We start from the raw sequence: 16,139 nt of genomic DNA, 5'->3' as shown, positions 1-16,139 counted from the left end.
ACTTTAATAATTCACTTTAATAATTCATACTTTAATAATTCACTTTAATAATTCATACTTTAATAATTCACTTTAATAATTCATACTTTAATAATTCACTTTAATAATTCATACTTTAATAATTCACTTTAATAATTCATACTTTAATAATTCATACTTTAATAATTCACTTTAATAATTCAAAAATCTATTATAAATAGAATTCAATAGGTTTCATTATTTCATAGAAACTTGAAAATATATTTCTCTAAACTCTCTCAATCAATTTATATATATATATATATATATATATATATATATATATATATATATATATATATATATATATATATATATATATATATATATATATATTTGCTCTGTATTATTTCAAGATATTATTAGTATACATAAAATATTACGACGGAGTGCTGTCCGAGTGATTTCAAAATAGTTTTTTTGAATGAGTCGAAGCTAAGGAAATTATGGGTTATAGCTATGGAGGTGATGGGTATGGTTCATAGGTATGCTCGTGAGGTCAATCTAGTGTTTATCATCTCCGTTGCGTCTACGTACTTTCCTGCAATATTGAATCTCAATATTGATACGTTCGTGAATCCGAGGCCAACCTTGCACTTGTTAAATGACGTTATATGTATTTTTACTACGAAATACAGTATTGTGAGTTTCATTTGCTCCCTTTTATATATATTTTTGGGACTGAGAATACATGCGCTGTTTTTATAAATGTTTTACGAAATAGGCACAAGTACTAAAACTAATTCTACGTGGGTTTAAACCAGAAATATACCCTTAGCTTGGTAACATTAAACTACTTGTCTATGTATGGTAGGCGCGAATCCTAAAGATAGATCTATTGGGACTGACAAACCCCATCCTGACTATGGGATGCTTTAGTACTTCGAGGTAATTTTAAACACACCTGATCTGGTGTACTTCAGAGGGTAAAACATGAACGTTAAGGCTTGTTACCGGGTGCCTACAACTTATAGAATACTTTTATACACTTGCGAGTGTACATATATTTATAAACGGAAATCTTGTGGTCTATTAATATATTGAAATGATTGTTATGATAAACCTATGAACTCACCAACCTTTTGGTTGACACTTTAAAGCATGTTTATTCTCAGGTATTAAAGAAATCTTCCGCTGTGCATTAGCTCATTTTAAGGATATTACTTGGAGTCATTCATGGCATATTTTGAAAGACGTTGCATTCGAGTTATTGAGTTCATCAAGATTATTATTAAGCCAATTATAGTTGGATGTATTATGAAATGGTGTGCATGCCGTCAAATTTCGTTGTAAAGAAAGTTTGTCTTTTAAAAACGAATGCAATGTTTGTAAAATGTATCATATAGAGGTCAAATACCTCGCGATGTAATCAACTATTGTGAATCGTTTATAATGTATATGAACGGGTCCTTTCATGAACCCTAACAACACTTTTCACTAACAACACAAGTGAGCTAGTGATTTATTAAACCTTTAAGACTCATTAACACTAATTATGACTTTGAAACCCTAGGTTAGTAAATCTTTAGTCTTACATGAACTATCTTTACCCAAAATCCCAAAAATCACCACATATGGGTTTTATGTTCAACCCTAACCCAAACCCTAACCATTTAACACTAATTAAGTAAGAAAATGGAGATTAGGACTTACCACTACTATCACCGTGTAGCTAGCAACTAGATGAACAACTTTAACACACGAGGTAAGACCCGAAAATAGCTTCTTTCTCCTTTGCTTGAGCTCTCTCACTCTAGGAATCACCCTCTCTCTCTATAATGAAGTGAAGAAGATGAGGTTGGTGTAAGTGGAGTAATGGCTCCACCAAAACTGATCTAAAAGGCCTTAAACTCGTTCCATTGTGAAAGTACCAAAATACCCTTATTAAAATGTCAAAAACCAACAGCTGGCCTGCTAGTTGTTCTGGACGGCGTCCCAAAATCTGGACGGCGTCCAGCCTTTTGAACTTGGACGGCGTCCCAAGCCTTTGGACGGCGTCCCACGTGCTGAACCAAAACAGGATATTACATTTATGCGTTTACATAGTGTTGTATTAATCCTTAGAATTGTCTTAGGATTTTCATCACTGAAAAAGTGAGTCTTTGTACTTTGTAATTAGAGGCATATGCTAGCTTAGCTATCATCTTCCTTAAAGGGAACTAGGGAGTTGATTATTCTTATTGGGGATTAATACTTGTCCAAGTTGAAGACAAGTTGATCTAAGTTGGAGGTAATCCTTCAAAGGGATAAAAGGATTAGGTTTATTATCTAAGGAGAAGTACAAGGCTTGTAAATCAGATCTCCACCGAATTTGGAGAAAAGTGCTTAGTGAAGCAAAAATCCCAATTAGTGAATTGGGGAGTGGATTAAGGTAGATTAGTTAACATTCACCCGAACCACTATAAATCCTTGTGTTTATGTTCTTTACTTTACTTTCCGCATAATTACAAACATAAATACACCACACATTGGTTTGAGTTGACTAACGTGATCAAGTATCGTTCATATCGTATTGGTCATCAAAAAAGTTTTAAAATCATATTAAGTAACTATTCACCCTCATCTAGTTACTTACACCCTCCTCAACCGAATCTCCCGCTCCTAGTCCTTCACCCGATCCCGTCACTCCTACCGCACCTACTCTGAACCAACACCATATGCTCACTCGTGCCAAAACCAGCATCTCCAAACACATCTCCTGCCTTAACTTACACATTAACACTCCTATCGACATTGCCAGATCTCACATCCAAGAACTTATCGACCTAAACTGGAAACATGCAATGACTGATGAATATAATGTTTTAATTAGAAATGGTACTTGGGTTCTGGTTCCAAGGCCTTGGGGGTCAATATTTTTAGATCTATGTGGTTGTTTGAATGTAAGTTATGCTCTGATGGTTCTTTGGACAGGTTTGTAACGACCCGCCAAAATCACTATTGACGCAGTACGTTATTCACCGGTTTTATTGCGAGGTATTGACCTCTATATGATACGTTTTATAAACATTGCACTCTTTTGAAAAGGCACACCATAAATGAATATCTAAATCCAAGGTTTTCGACATCTGATGATTTCTACATATAGATAATCACCGTAAATAATAGTTTACAATAGTACATCCGTTGACAATGCAGTCAAAATAAGATACATGGTGATGATTTTGTGAATGCAAAGTTTTCTCTAAAAAGCATGTATGACTCCATGCACATAGCTTGTATAATGTATAAGCAAACAGCGAAAGACTTCTAGAGAACTGAGAATAAACATGCTAAAAGTGTCAACACAAAGGTTGGTGAGTTCATAGTTTTAATATTGCGCATAATCTGTATATAAAGGTGGATCACAAGATTTCAGTTGTTTCATCCAAAACGTTTATCAAAATATTTTATGAAATTGAGCACCCTGGTAACTAAACTTAACGTATATATAATAAGTACCCCTGATTTAACATACATACAACCAATATGTACAATACACGCAAACCAACGTGTACTAAACTCAAATAGCGTACGTCCGCTTTATAGTTCAGGCTAGGGTCTCTATACCTGGAACGGACGGGGATGTCAAGCCCTATGGATCAATATATACAACTACTCGCGCCCACCAGTTCTTATAACCGGCAGTTACTAGTTACCAAACCTAAGGGATTTTCGGTTCAAACTCAGTGTAGAATTTAGTATGTACTTGTGTCCATTGCATTTAAAATAAAAGGCATGTATTCTCAGCCCAAAAATATAGATTGCAAAAGCAATTAAAAAGGGATCTATAAACTCACCTTAGCAGCACATAAATTCATTCATCGAAATGTGACCAAAACTCGGAATGCGATATAACCGTAGATCTCAACCTATAGAACATATGTTGGTCAATAAATATCTAACAATCTTGGTTGGTCCATAGGGTACGTATAGTCCTATTGATCAAGTCCGACTCATAAATTTAGCAAAATTTAGCAAAAGTCAACACAAGTCAAAGTAAGTCAAATGTAAGTCAAACGCAAGTAAAAAACAGTCAACACATCAGTCAACAAGGTCAACACAAGTCAACAATATCATAACATTACTCAAGTTAATCAAATAGTCAAACATAGGTCAAAATTTAAGTTATTCATTTTTACTTAGCAAAAATAATATAATTTATATATATGTTTATGTAGCTAATTTGCAGCTGATTTCGGGTTCCACTAAATTTGATATAATACCTTAGGTCATGACCATTGGAAAGTATACCGTCTCACCTTTCTATAGCCACTTTATTTGATAAAAACGGAGTTACGGTTTGAAAGTTATGGCCTTGCGACAACAGCCCCTCAAAATATAAAATGCTGAAATTTGGTGCTGTTAACAGCATGGATCAGCACGATTACCCATTTTCGCGCATGTTTTAAACATGTTTAGACTCGAAAAAAACATACGTATAATGTATCGTTTTAAAAGCTTATCGTAAAGACTTTCAATACCAATTAATAGTTTTTATCCAAACTTAACCGATTTCAAATTACGAGTTCGCAAAGTAGACCCAAGAGTCAATTTTCAATAATTGTGCATGCATTCGTTATTCAAATAGACAAGCATAAATCATAAATCAATTTACATGGCAAGTTGATAGTTTATCATAAACCGAGCAAGCAAAGGTCAAACTTGATTCACCCTTTTTATATGGCAAAATTATAAGTAAATAAATATATATTTTTTTATATTTTGTGTTGACGACTCTAAATTCAATCCGAAAGACATGAATGTTTCATTATCATAACACAAGTTTAAAATGACATTATTGACGTGTTTGTAACTTCGAATTTCTGAAATTATGTGTATGGTCAAAATAGGCCATTATGACCCAAATGGGTCATAAACACCCACTTTGACCAAAACATGCCAAAACTTATTTTTAAAACATTACAATCTTTAAACGTACTTAAATTGATATATCGGATGTGTCTACAGTACCCGTTACCCATTTTGACACTTTAAACCCATTTAGTCAACAAAGTCAACTGCACATAATATTTAGTTTAAAAATTGCAGTCAAATTCTGGAATTTTTTTTAAAAATAAGTACAGGTCCGTTTGACTTGAAATACGCGTCAAAATCTTCGTAATTTAGTCAACTATAACATACCCGAAGCACAACCTCTAAATCTAAACAGAAAGATCGCAGTGACTGAAAATGTACCAGGCTGTACATGCTAAAACGTTTCAGCACTTTTACCTAAAATGTATAAACTTTGAAAAATCATATCAAATCCAAAAATATCCAAAATTACGTGTTTCTGGAGTCTAAACTTATTAATTTTTCGATACGCACGCAACCGTAAACCCAAAAATCTGAGATCGGGCAGCACGCATCCCGAGGCAACTGAATCAGCCCTTGATCAGCACGCTTTATCAGAATTCAGCAATATTTGTTTTTTTTTCTATTCAAACTAACGTAACTTTTGACTCGTTTAACAGATTTTGTTGAAATTTATATACAAATTCACTAAGCAACAAGACCAACACAATGGACTATACATCACAACTCGATAATCAGGCACGCTTCCCCATTCAGACTGCTATGAAAACAGATTACATAAATATATACCAAAACTTTGAACGACTATAACTTTTGACTCACAAATCGAATCCGCGCGATATATAAATGAAAATTTAATAATTTTTCAAGTTCTTTTCAAATATCATCATGTCAAGAACATATTGTCAACTCAACTTTTCCAGAATCACAGTTTCAAATACGAATTTTCAACAAAATCCGAATAGGTCATATCTTTTGATCTAGAAATCGAAAGCATGCAATATCTATATGAAAAGTTAACTACTTTTCGATAGAAATTCAATTATGTACTTAGATTGACAGTAGTTAACATGTAAAATAAGTTTTGATCAGTCCAAAATTGTGATTTCATTAAAATTACCCAAATGATCAATTAAACACAATTTCACATGTAAACATTCAAGGACTTGAGCACTAGACATATATCTTCCCTAATATGTAACAAAAACATGAAAACCCAAAAATTAGAGTTTTTAAAACTTACCCTAATCATGAAACTGTTGATATGGATGTGTAAAGCTTTTCGAGAGGAATCCGAATATGTAAACGATTTTGTAATCAAATGATTTCTTGAGAGTGTTCTTGAAGAAGAAAGATCTATGATGAAGATGGAAATGGGTGTGAGGAGAGGGAGGATGAGATGTTTGTACGTGTGTGTGTGTGTATGATTAAAGTGAGATTAAATGAATTGGATCGGGATATAATATAGATAAGATAGAGTCACGGGTAAATATCTATCTTAATAATAGATATCACGGGTATTAACTGTATAGTCACGGGTATATAGATATATTACGGGTGTGATAATTAAATAAACACGGGTTATAATTTAAGAATATCCTACTTAATTGAAATGATTTTTAAAACTCATTTATTATAAAATATAATTGTTAAAAATTAAAAATTCATACGTTTTGTTGATTTAAAAGATATATATATATATATATATATATATATATATATATATATATATATATATATATATTTTCCGGTTTCACTAACCGTAGTATTTTTCTAAAAAAATAACAAATATTGAAGAGTAGTATAAAAATTTCTTACAACTTGGATCTAAATAGTGACTAGAAATAGATACGAATCTAGTGATGTCGAAATTCAATTTAATCATTTATTATATATTTTTATTTATCATTTTATTATTATTATTATTATTTTAAATAAAGTATTTATATATCTTTCATAAGTTAGTAGTTTTAATTTTTAACTTTATTATTACTAATCCTCAAAATTTTCTAATGATAAATTAACACATATCAAAAGTAGTCTATTCTAAAAAAATTTGGGGTAGAAAGATCATTCACAGTTGTATAAACGAGAACGACTCTATATGAGATATTTTATTGAGTTTTGCAGCGGAAGATAAATAGATTACATTGTATTTAATGAACAATGCATTAAATATCTTTAATTGATATGATATGAAATGCATGACTCCAAGCATGGCAAACGATCATCATCAAAGTAGTAGATATACAGCGGAAGCAATATTTAAGTACCTGAGAATAAACATGCTTAAAAAGTCAACACTAGGTTGAGTGAGTTCATAGATTTTTCATAAATAATGATTTCAGTAATAGTGTTAGACCACAAGATTTTTATTCATAAGCTTAGTCTCGCAGGGACCAATTAGTAGATCACGCAGATCCAAAAGTTGTTCATAAAGTTGGTCTCGCAGGGACCAAAAAGTAGATCATGCAGATCCAAAAGTTATTCTTAAGCTTAGTCTCACATGGACCAATTAGTAGATCACGCAGATCCAAAAGTTATTCATAAGCTTGGTCTCGCAGGCACCAATTAGTAGATCACGTAGATCTAAAAGTTGTTCATAGTTTGCCCCAAAGACAAGTTGTGTTTATACTTGTCGGTTAGGGACTTAGTCAGACATAGCCAGGTATAGCATAGTTTAAAGTTGGTACTTGTGTCTAGCATGTAAAACAGTTATAAAAGTTGTGCATGTATTCTCAGTTTAAAAATGTAAAGAGTAAAAGGGAACTATAAACTCACGAAAAATCAGTTTTAGTATTTGTATTCATTTCATAAAACAGTTATAAAAGTAGCGCATGTATTCTCAGCCCAAAAATGTAAAGAGTAAAAGGGAGCATATGAAAACTCACCTTAAATAGCAGTTGAAGTATTCCTTGAAATGAATGAAATGAATGGAAATAAGTGACCGGGATCTCAACCTAGAGATAGAATGTACGATCAGATGTTGTCTAATAGACATAAGTATGGTAACTATACCAATGATAATGGTTTTCTGAAAGAAATTCCATAAATGACTGGGATCTCAACCTAGAGATAGAATGTACGATCAGATGTTGTCTAATAGACATAAGTATGATAACTATACCAATGATAATGGTTTTATGAAAGAAATTCCATTTTCGGAAAGGTTACTATCGATGGAAAGTTTCCACTTTTAGTAACTTTCCAATTATAGAAAGTTCGGGTTATAATCTTTAACAAGACGTTGTACGACAATCTCAAATCTCGTTGCTATCATACAAGTCACTTGAATGATCAGTTTTACCGGTTGGCCCAGGATCTCTTGACCAAAATCTTTGTTTGGCATTCGAGATCCACAAGCGTCCCATAATGGTACCAAGGATCACCCTAGGCCTTAAGTAGCGTTGAGATTCATATATAGTGCACGTTATCTTGATTATAACCTTGGTGATAATAACGATAGTAATAATAATAATAATAATTGAAAATGGAAACATCAATCACGTATCAATATTGTGACTAAATATTGCAGTAAAAAGTACGCAGATGTAACGGACATTACAAATGCTAGGTTGACCTCACAAACAATACCCATAACCTCCAGAGCTATAACCCATTCTTTCCTTAGCTCTATCCTGCTCATAAAACCCGTTTTGAAATGACCCGCTCATGACTTCTTCGTAGTATTTTATGTATAAATAATAATATGTTATAATTCAGTAGGCTTATAACTACCTTTAGTGGTTTGATTCTTGATTAAGAATACTAATAATGAAGTGTAAGAACAAAGATGATAATGGAGAGAAAGAAAGAAATACTTTGTAAGTGTGAGAAATGGTGCAAGTTTAATGCTTGCATTCATGAGTATTTATAGCCTAAAATTTCAATATAAAAATACATACTTTATGTACCAAAATTGACTATATGTATACTAGTTTATAATTTTATTTTTAGTCAACATAAGGATGTACTAGTTTATACTTTCCTTTGTTTTAATTTTTATTTATTTTTAGTCAACATAAGGATGTATTTGTTTAGGATTCTTTTTAGTCTCATTATTATAATTATTATTACATTTACTACATGATAAGTATTATTTTCTTTTTACTAATTCATTACATTGAAATATATATATATATATATATATTCATTTCGAAATATAGATTTGTAATATTTATTTAATATTTAGTTTTTCAAAATCAATTATATTTTAAAGTTTATTTTAAAATCGTTTAAATAATAGAAATTATTATAACACGTAACGTTTTTAATTAATATAAATATATTTATATAGAATTGTTCGTGAATCGTCGGAATCATATAAAAGTTAGGTTTAAATTTAGTCGAAAATTTTCGGGTTGTCATAGTACCTACCCGTTAAAAGAAATTTCGTCCCGAAATTTAGTTGTAGCCATCAATCAGCGTTGTTTATAAACAGGTGAGGATATTTCCGTTTTATTTGGTTTTCACGTTCCCAGGTATGATCGGGGCCTTGCGTGAATTCCAACGGATAGAATATCGTTTTGTTTCAAGAGTTTAAATCATACGAACCGTAATTTCTACAGGTTCTTCTATGAAGTGCATTTTATTATTAATGCGGAGATCATTCAAAATGATGATGTTATACAAGTATTTCAGTACATATGAAATGTGTTATGAATAATATTGAGCTCATTTAAAACCTTGAGCATTTATGCCACAATATTAGGGCAGACAAACAGAGAGCAGTTCGTGAAAATCATGGTCATGAAATTTGATAGAGATCGTCACTGTTGACAACAAGAATATTTTAATGATGAATATAAGTTGAAAAATAAAGTTTTATCACTATTGAATAATATGGATAAAACGATTCGATTATAGGAAGCGTATAAACGAAGCTATCGTAAAAGAGGGAATGAGAAAATTAAATGTTCGCTTTAACTTTTGATATGGTTAAAGTTGATTTCCGGAATTCAAGGGATTTAAAGAAATCTTCGAAATCCTTTTAAGATTTGATTCTCCGGTAATGAAGGAAATTAGGATTTTCTTTACTTAAATGCGGTGAATTGCCTCGATTGTTGTGTCTAGAATTTTGCTATAAATTAGCTTCTTTCGTTTCATTATCTTCACCACTTCTATAATTTCTTCCTCAATTCATACTTCTAAAAGATTTGTTAATATGCTCCATCCCGTAATGATCCTTGTTATTATATTGATCATATATACAGTCTTTCTTCTTTTTCATTTACCACCAGAGGAATTTGTTTTCTTCTACTATTCCCTTGGGGTTATAATATTTTTAATTCTCCCGTGTCTTTACGTTGCAATACGTATCGATATACACGGTTTGTAATTTCGGTGTCATTATCGGGCTTTGTATTTTCCCTTATATGTCAGAGCTTCATGCTTTTGTAAAGCAAGTAATGGTCCAGAATTCGTAGGTATGAAGTTTCGAATGATCATAATAAAGTAGAAAGGAAAGGTAATATCACGATTTGATTTGTCAAATTACCAGAATATCCGGAAAAGACCGAATCATCAAAAAAATATTTTCTTGATATGTTTAGAGGTTAAATAGAATGTAAGAGTCGTGTAACATGGCAAATGATGATTATAAAGTCAATGAATCATCATCTTCCATTAAAAATTTAGTATGACTTACTGTAATATAATCACGTTGGCCTGACGTCATTATATTATATACTAACTCATGCTTCAATTCCCAACATTTCTTCAAAACATTTATAATTTAAACTTAAATTTTACAGAATATAGAAACTAATACAGTTTCCTTTATGATGAAATAAAGATATCGCAAAGAGATAATTAATTGCGAACAAGAATCGTTATGAAGATATCTTCAGAAATATAAAGGATATTTATAACGAAGGATACGATGATGTCTTAGAATTTCTAATATCGAAGGATGATAAAGAAGATTTGTCCGTAAAGGTTTAGAGTCAGGAGCAAGGTATTCGTTAATGACTTCAGCAGATACTGAATCATTTGAATTCTTTGAAGGCAGGTTTAGTCCTTGTGATTTGTCCACAGCCTCCTTCATAGTTTGCTCAATCCGTTTTCCAGTTCCAAATCTGAGCTTTTTTTTTTCTTTTCAATACGTCAATCTTTATTATCAAACTTTTGGCCATTAAGACCATCTATAGCTTTAGCTGCTTCGTCAGCATTCTCAAGGTTAACGAATCTGAATCATTGATTATCAATCCGAGGTGTTTCTAGAAATTTTATTTTTAGACGATTAAACACTGATTGTAATCGTCAACGGATCTAATGGTTGACGAATAGGCGTCGTTGATTTCAAAAGTAATGAATGATAATTTCGGTGGTTTGATGTGATAATTCATCATAGAATACGAATGAATATAATTCATGAATATAGTGATCTTTAGGAAGATAACACCTGCTAAAGCTTTACTTGGATTCTGATATATCAAAATCAGAATATGTAATTGAATTTGTTTGAAAATGATTGTTCTTTAGTGAACGGATACATATATCTTGTAAATGTAAGTAGTATAGTTAATGACTGTTGAATCAGAACTAAAGAATGTACAATATAACATATTAATATGAGATATAAATGTTTCTCGGGTATTACCTACCCGTTAAAATATTTTCACAATTAACAGTTTGTACAAAAGAATTTTTAATTACAATCTTTATTAAGATATACGTTCATATATATATTCTTCAGATATAATATAGATTTAATGAGTTAATATAATATTAAACTCATTTGATTTGCGGTTGGAACGAGAATAAATAATCTCCAAAACCTGAGAGATTTCATAATCGTCACGGAATATTTCTTTAATGAAGTTACGAATCAATACTTCATCGTTCATTGTTATTGATACACCTCGGTATATGATGTTGGTGCCTGTGGAATTCTTGTGAAATTCACAAGGCATGAATGATGTTTTCTAGAAAGTTTCGAGTACATCGAAAATAGATGTGTAAAATCAAACATGTATTTGAATAATACACTTGGTTTATTATGAAATGGAGTTTATTGTGCTGAAGTAGTGATTACCGATTGTTAAGTTATTAACAAAAGATGTACATCATAGCATATTAGTGATATGAATTAACCAAGAAGTACATACTAGTTAAGATTCACACGTAATAGCTTAGTACGAAAAGATTTATTATTGTTTTAAAGCATATATATACATATATACATACATACATATATATATATATATATATATATATATATATATATATATATATATATATATATATATATATATATATATATATATATATATATATATATATATATATATATATATATATAAAGTATACATATATAATTCTTCAGGAAGAACGAGTCAATACATCTTAACTCATTATTACTAATATTCCGTAGTATCTATGTGCGTATGATGTTGATATCCGAGGTACCGAGTGTGATGTGGGTTGTGGATGTTATTATTGGTGAAGCTGATGCTGTTGGTGGTGATGCTGATGGTACTGGTGGTACTGGTTATGCTGCTGGTGCTGCTGCTGGTGCTCGTAGGTTTTTCACCATATTTTCTAAAGCCACTACTCGAGCGCGGAGCTCGTTGACTTCTTCTATTATTCCGGGATGATTGGTGGTTCGGACAAGCGGATGAATAAGATCTAGAATTCTAGATATTATATAATTGTGGCGAGCTGTTCTGGAAATGAGGGTGAAAATAGTGTTTCAGACTGGTTCGCCGGTAAGTACTTCAGGTTCTTCGCCAAGTGGTGAATTCGGTTGGTAGAAGGGATCACCTTCTTCTTGCCTCCATTGATTGAGTCAGCTACGAACCCATCCCCAATTCATCCAGAATAGATGATGGCTGATTGGTTCATTTATTCTGGTTATGCTGTCATTGGAGCTCGAGGAGTTCGAAGAATCCATATTATGTGTTTGAAATAGGGTTTGATATGAAATGGGTGTTGAATATTGAATGATATATTCGTCTCCTTGAATACGTATATATAGCAAAAGATTTCCGTAATTTACGGAGGAAATTTAGGAAAAGTGTTAGACAAAGTCTATTGAGATAGATATGATAAGATATAATAAGATATGATGTGTCTATACTTCAATAATGGCAGTATGATGTGTCGAGATCATAAAATGATAAGTATGTAATCTGATAATCTTTCGATTAAAGACTTTCAATTCGTATACTGTGATAACCCAATGACATTTTTCGGTTCACAAACCGATGCATATAGGCATAAGGCACATAGGTATGTGATATAACAGGGAGTTATATACGTTTGAGTATGAATAGTAACGAATATAGGAGTTTCAAAAATCATGGATAATATTTCAGGTAATACATATGTAATACACAAAACCATGATAGATGACATAGGAATGTCAAGAACTTCAGAAATCATGGTGTCGCATTTAAATGCGGTGGCAGAATTGGATAGTACTTAGGACAGTGAGCAGAGTTCTTATATTGGCTTGGCATTCTAAGATAAGTAAAGTTTCTAAAGTATAGTGTAGCATTTAACAGTTAAAGGCAACAAGTAAAGGCACTATGGTCAAGGAAAGTTGTAGTCCTACATTGCTAAGGTACCTAATTGTATAAGGCATACATAAAATTCAATCCTGGTTCTCCACAACAAACTGCTCTGATACCAATCTGTGACGTCCTCCAGATAGGGCCCGGAAGAATAACATCACTAAATATATCAAATCACAGTTGTATAAACGAGAACGACTCTATATGAGACGTTTTATTGACTTTTGCAGCGGAAGATAAATAGATTACATTGTATTTAATGAACAATGTATTAAATGTCTTTAATTGATATGATATGAAATGCATGACTCCAAGCATGGCAAGCGATCATCATCAAAGCAGCAGATATATAGCGGAAGCAATATTTAAGTACCTGAGAATAAACATGCTTAAAAAGTCAACACTAGGTTGAGTGAGTTCATAGGTTTTTCATAAATAATAATTTCAGTAATAGTGTTAGACCACAAGATTTTTATTCATAAGCTTGGTCTCGCAGGGACCAATTAGTAGATCACGCAGATCTAAAAGTTGTTCATAAAGTTGGTCTTGTAGGGACCAAAAAGTGGATCACGCAGATCCAAAAGTTATTCATAAACTTAGTCTCACATAGACCAATTAGTAGATCACACAGATCCAAAAGTTATTCATAAGCTTGGTCTCGCAGGGACCAATTAGTAGATCAGGTAGATCCAAAAGTTGTTCATAGTTTGCCCCAAAGACAAGTTATGTTTATACTTGTCAGTTAGGGACTTAGTCGGACATAGCCGGGTATAGCATAGTTTAAAGTTGGTACTTTTGTCTAGCGTGTAAAATAGTTATAAAAGTTGTGCATGTATTCTCAGCCCAAAAATGTAAAGAGTAAAAGGGAACTATAAACTCACGAAAAATCATTTTTAGTATTTGTATTCATTTCATAAAACAGTTATAAAAGTAGCGCATGTATTCTCAGCCCAAAAATGTAAAGAGTAAAAGGGAGCATATGAAAACTCACCTTAAATAGCAGTTGAAGTATTCCTTGAAAGGAATGAAATGAATGGAAATAAGTGACCGGGATCTCAACCTAGAGATATAATGTACGATCAGATGTTGTCTAATAAACATAAGTATAGTAACTATACCAATGATAATGGTTTTCTGAAAGAAATTCCATTTTCGGAAAGGTTACTATCTATTGAAAGTTTCTACTTTTAGTAACTTTCCAATTATAGAAAGTTCGGGTTATAATCTTTAACAAGACGTTGTACGACAATCTCAAATCTCGTTTCTATCATGCAAGTCACTTGAATGATCAGTTGTTACTGGTTGGCCCAGGATCTCTTGACCAAAATCTATGTTTGGCATTCGAGATCTACAAGCGTCCCATAATGGTACCAAGGATCACCCTAGGCCTTAAGTAGCGTTGAGGTTCATATTTAGTGCACGTTATCTTGATTATAACCTTGGTGATAATAACGATAGTAATAATAATAATAATTAAAAATGGAAACATCACTCACGTATCAATATTGTGACTCAATATTGCAGGAAAAATTACGCAGAGGGAACAGACATTACAAATGCTAGGTTGACCTCACGAACAATACCCATAACCTCCATAGCTATAACCCATACTTTCCGTAGCTCTATCCTGCTCATAAAACCCGTTTTGAAATGACCCGCTCATGACTTCGTCGTAGTATTTTATGTATAAATAATAATATGTTATAATTCAGTAGGCTTATAACTACCTTTAGTGGTTTGATTCTTGATTAAGAATACTAATAATGAAGTGTAAGAACAAAGATGATAATGGAGAGAAAGAAAGAAACACTTTGTAAGTGTGAGAAATGGTGCAAGTTTAATGCTTACATTCATGAGTATTTATAGTGTAACGACCCGGATTTTTCGACTTGCTTGTGTGCCTTGTGTTTTTGCGAAACTGCGTATTTGTGCGTACTGTGTTACTTTATACTCTGGAAACTTGATTTACGTGGTTTACTTCCATTTATATGTTAAAACGTGCCTTAGAGTACGTAGGATACATAACTTGATCATTGGAAGCCTTTATAACCGTTAGTGTTATTTGACGTTTCGAATAAACCGCGAACTTGCGCGCACGTTTAACTTTTGTCATAATCGGAATATTATGACTGCGAAATATTAATTATTATTTTATAATAATAATTACCTGGGTTTTTGGATGCTTAATTACGCGTAGTAATTTAATTATGCACAATAGTTAGTCTTGTTGGACTTTCTACCTTGTTGGGCTCAAGCCCACCCTACTCTAGCTAGTGACCCAATTAATTAGCCCTTGTCCATGTCATCAATCCTTGTCAAATTCCTTGCTTATAAATACTAGCCCTTGTCCATGTCATCAATCCTTGTCAAATTCCTTGCTTATAAATACTAGCCCTGGTCCATGTCATCAATCCTTGTCAAATTCCTTGCTTATAAATACTAGCCCTTGTCCATGTCATCAATCCTTGTCAAATTCCTTGCTTATAAATACTAGCCATTACCTCTCATTCAAATCACTTGCTCATTTGGTTTTCACACACACTTGTTCTTTCTTTCTTCCCTTTCTAGTATTGCTTGTAAGTCTTCTTTTTCTTCTTCTTTTCCTTTCATTTTCGTGGCCATCATCATCATATTATGGAGATCAAAGTTCCTTTTAGCTTTGATCTTGCTTATATCTTGTTGATTCAAGCATGAATCTTTCAAGAACATGGAAGATTCAAGCTTTCTAGCTTTGAATCTTCACCAACTTTGTAGATTCATCTTTCTTTTACTTTAATCTTGTTATTTTGTTATAAAGATTCAAACTTT

Source organism: Rutidosis leptorrhynchoides, chromosome 8, assembly GCF_046630445.1.
Source record: "Rutidosis leptorrhynchoides isolate AG116_Rl617_1_P2 chromosome 8, CSIRO_AGI_Rlap_v1, whole genome shotgun sequence".
In the NCBI taxonomy this organism is placed as follows: Eukaryota; Viridiplantae; Streptophyta; class Magnoliopsida; order Asterales; family Asteraceae; genus Rutidosis; species Rutidosis leptorrhynchoides.
The sequence above is the reverse complement of the archived record's forward strand: the minus strand, read 5'-3'. Positions refer to the sequence as shown.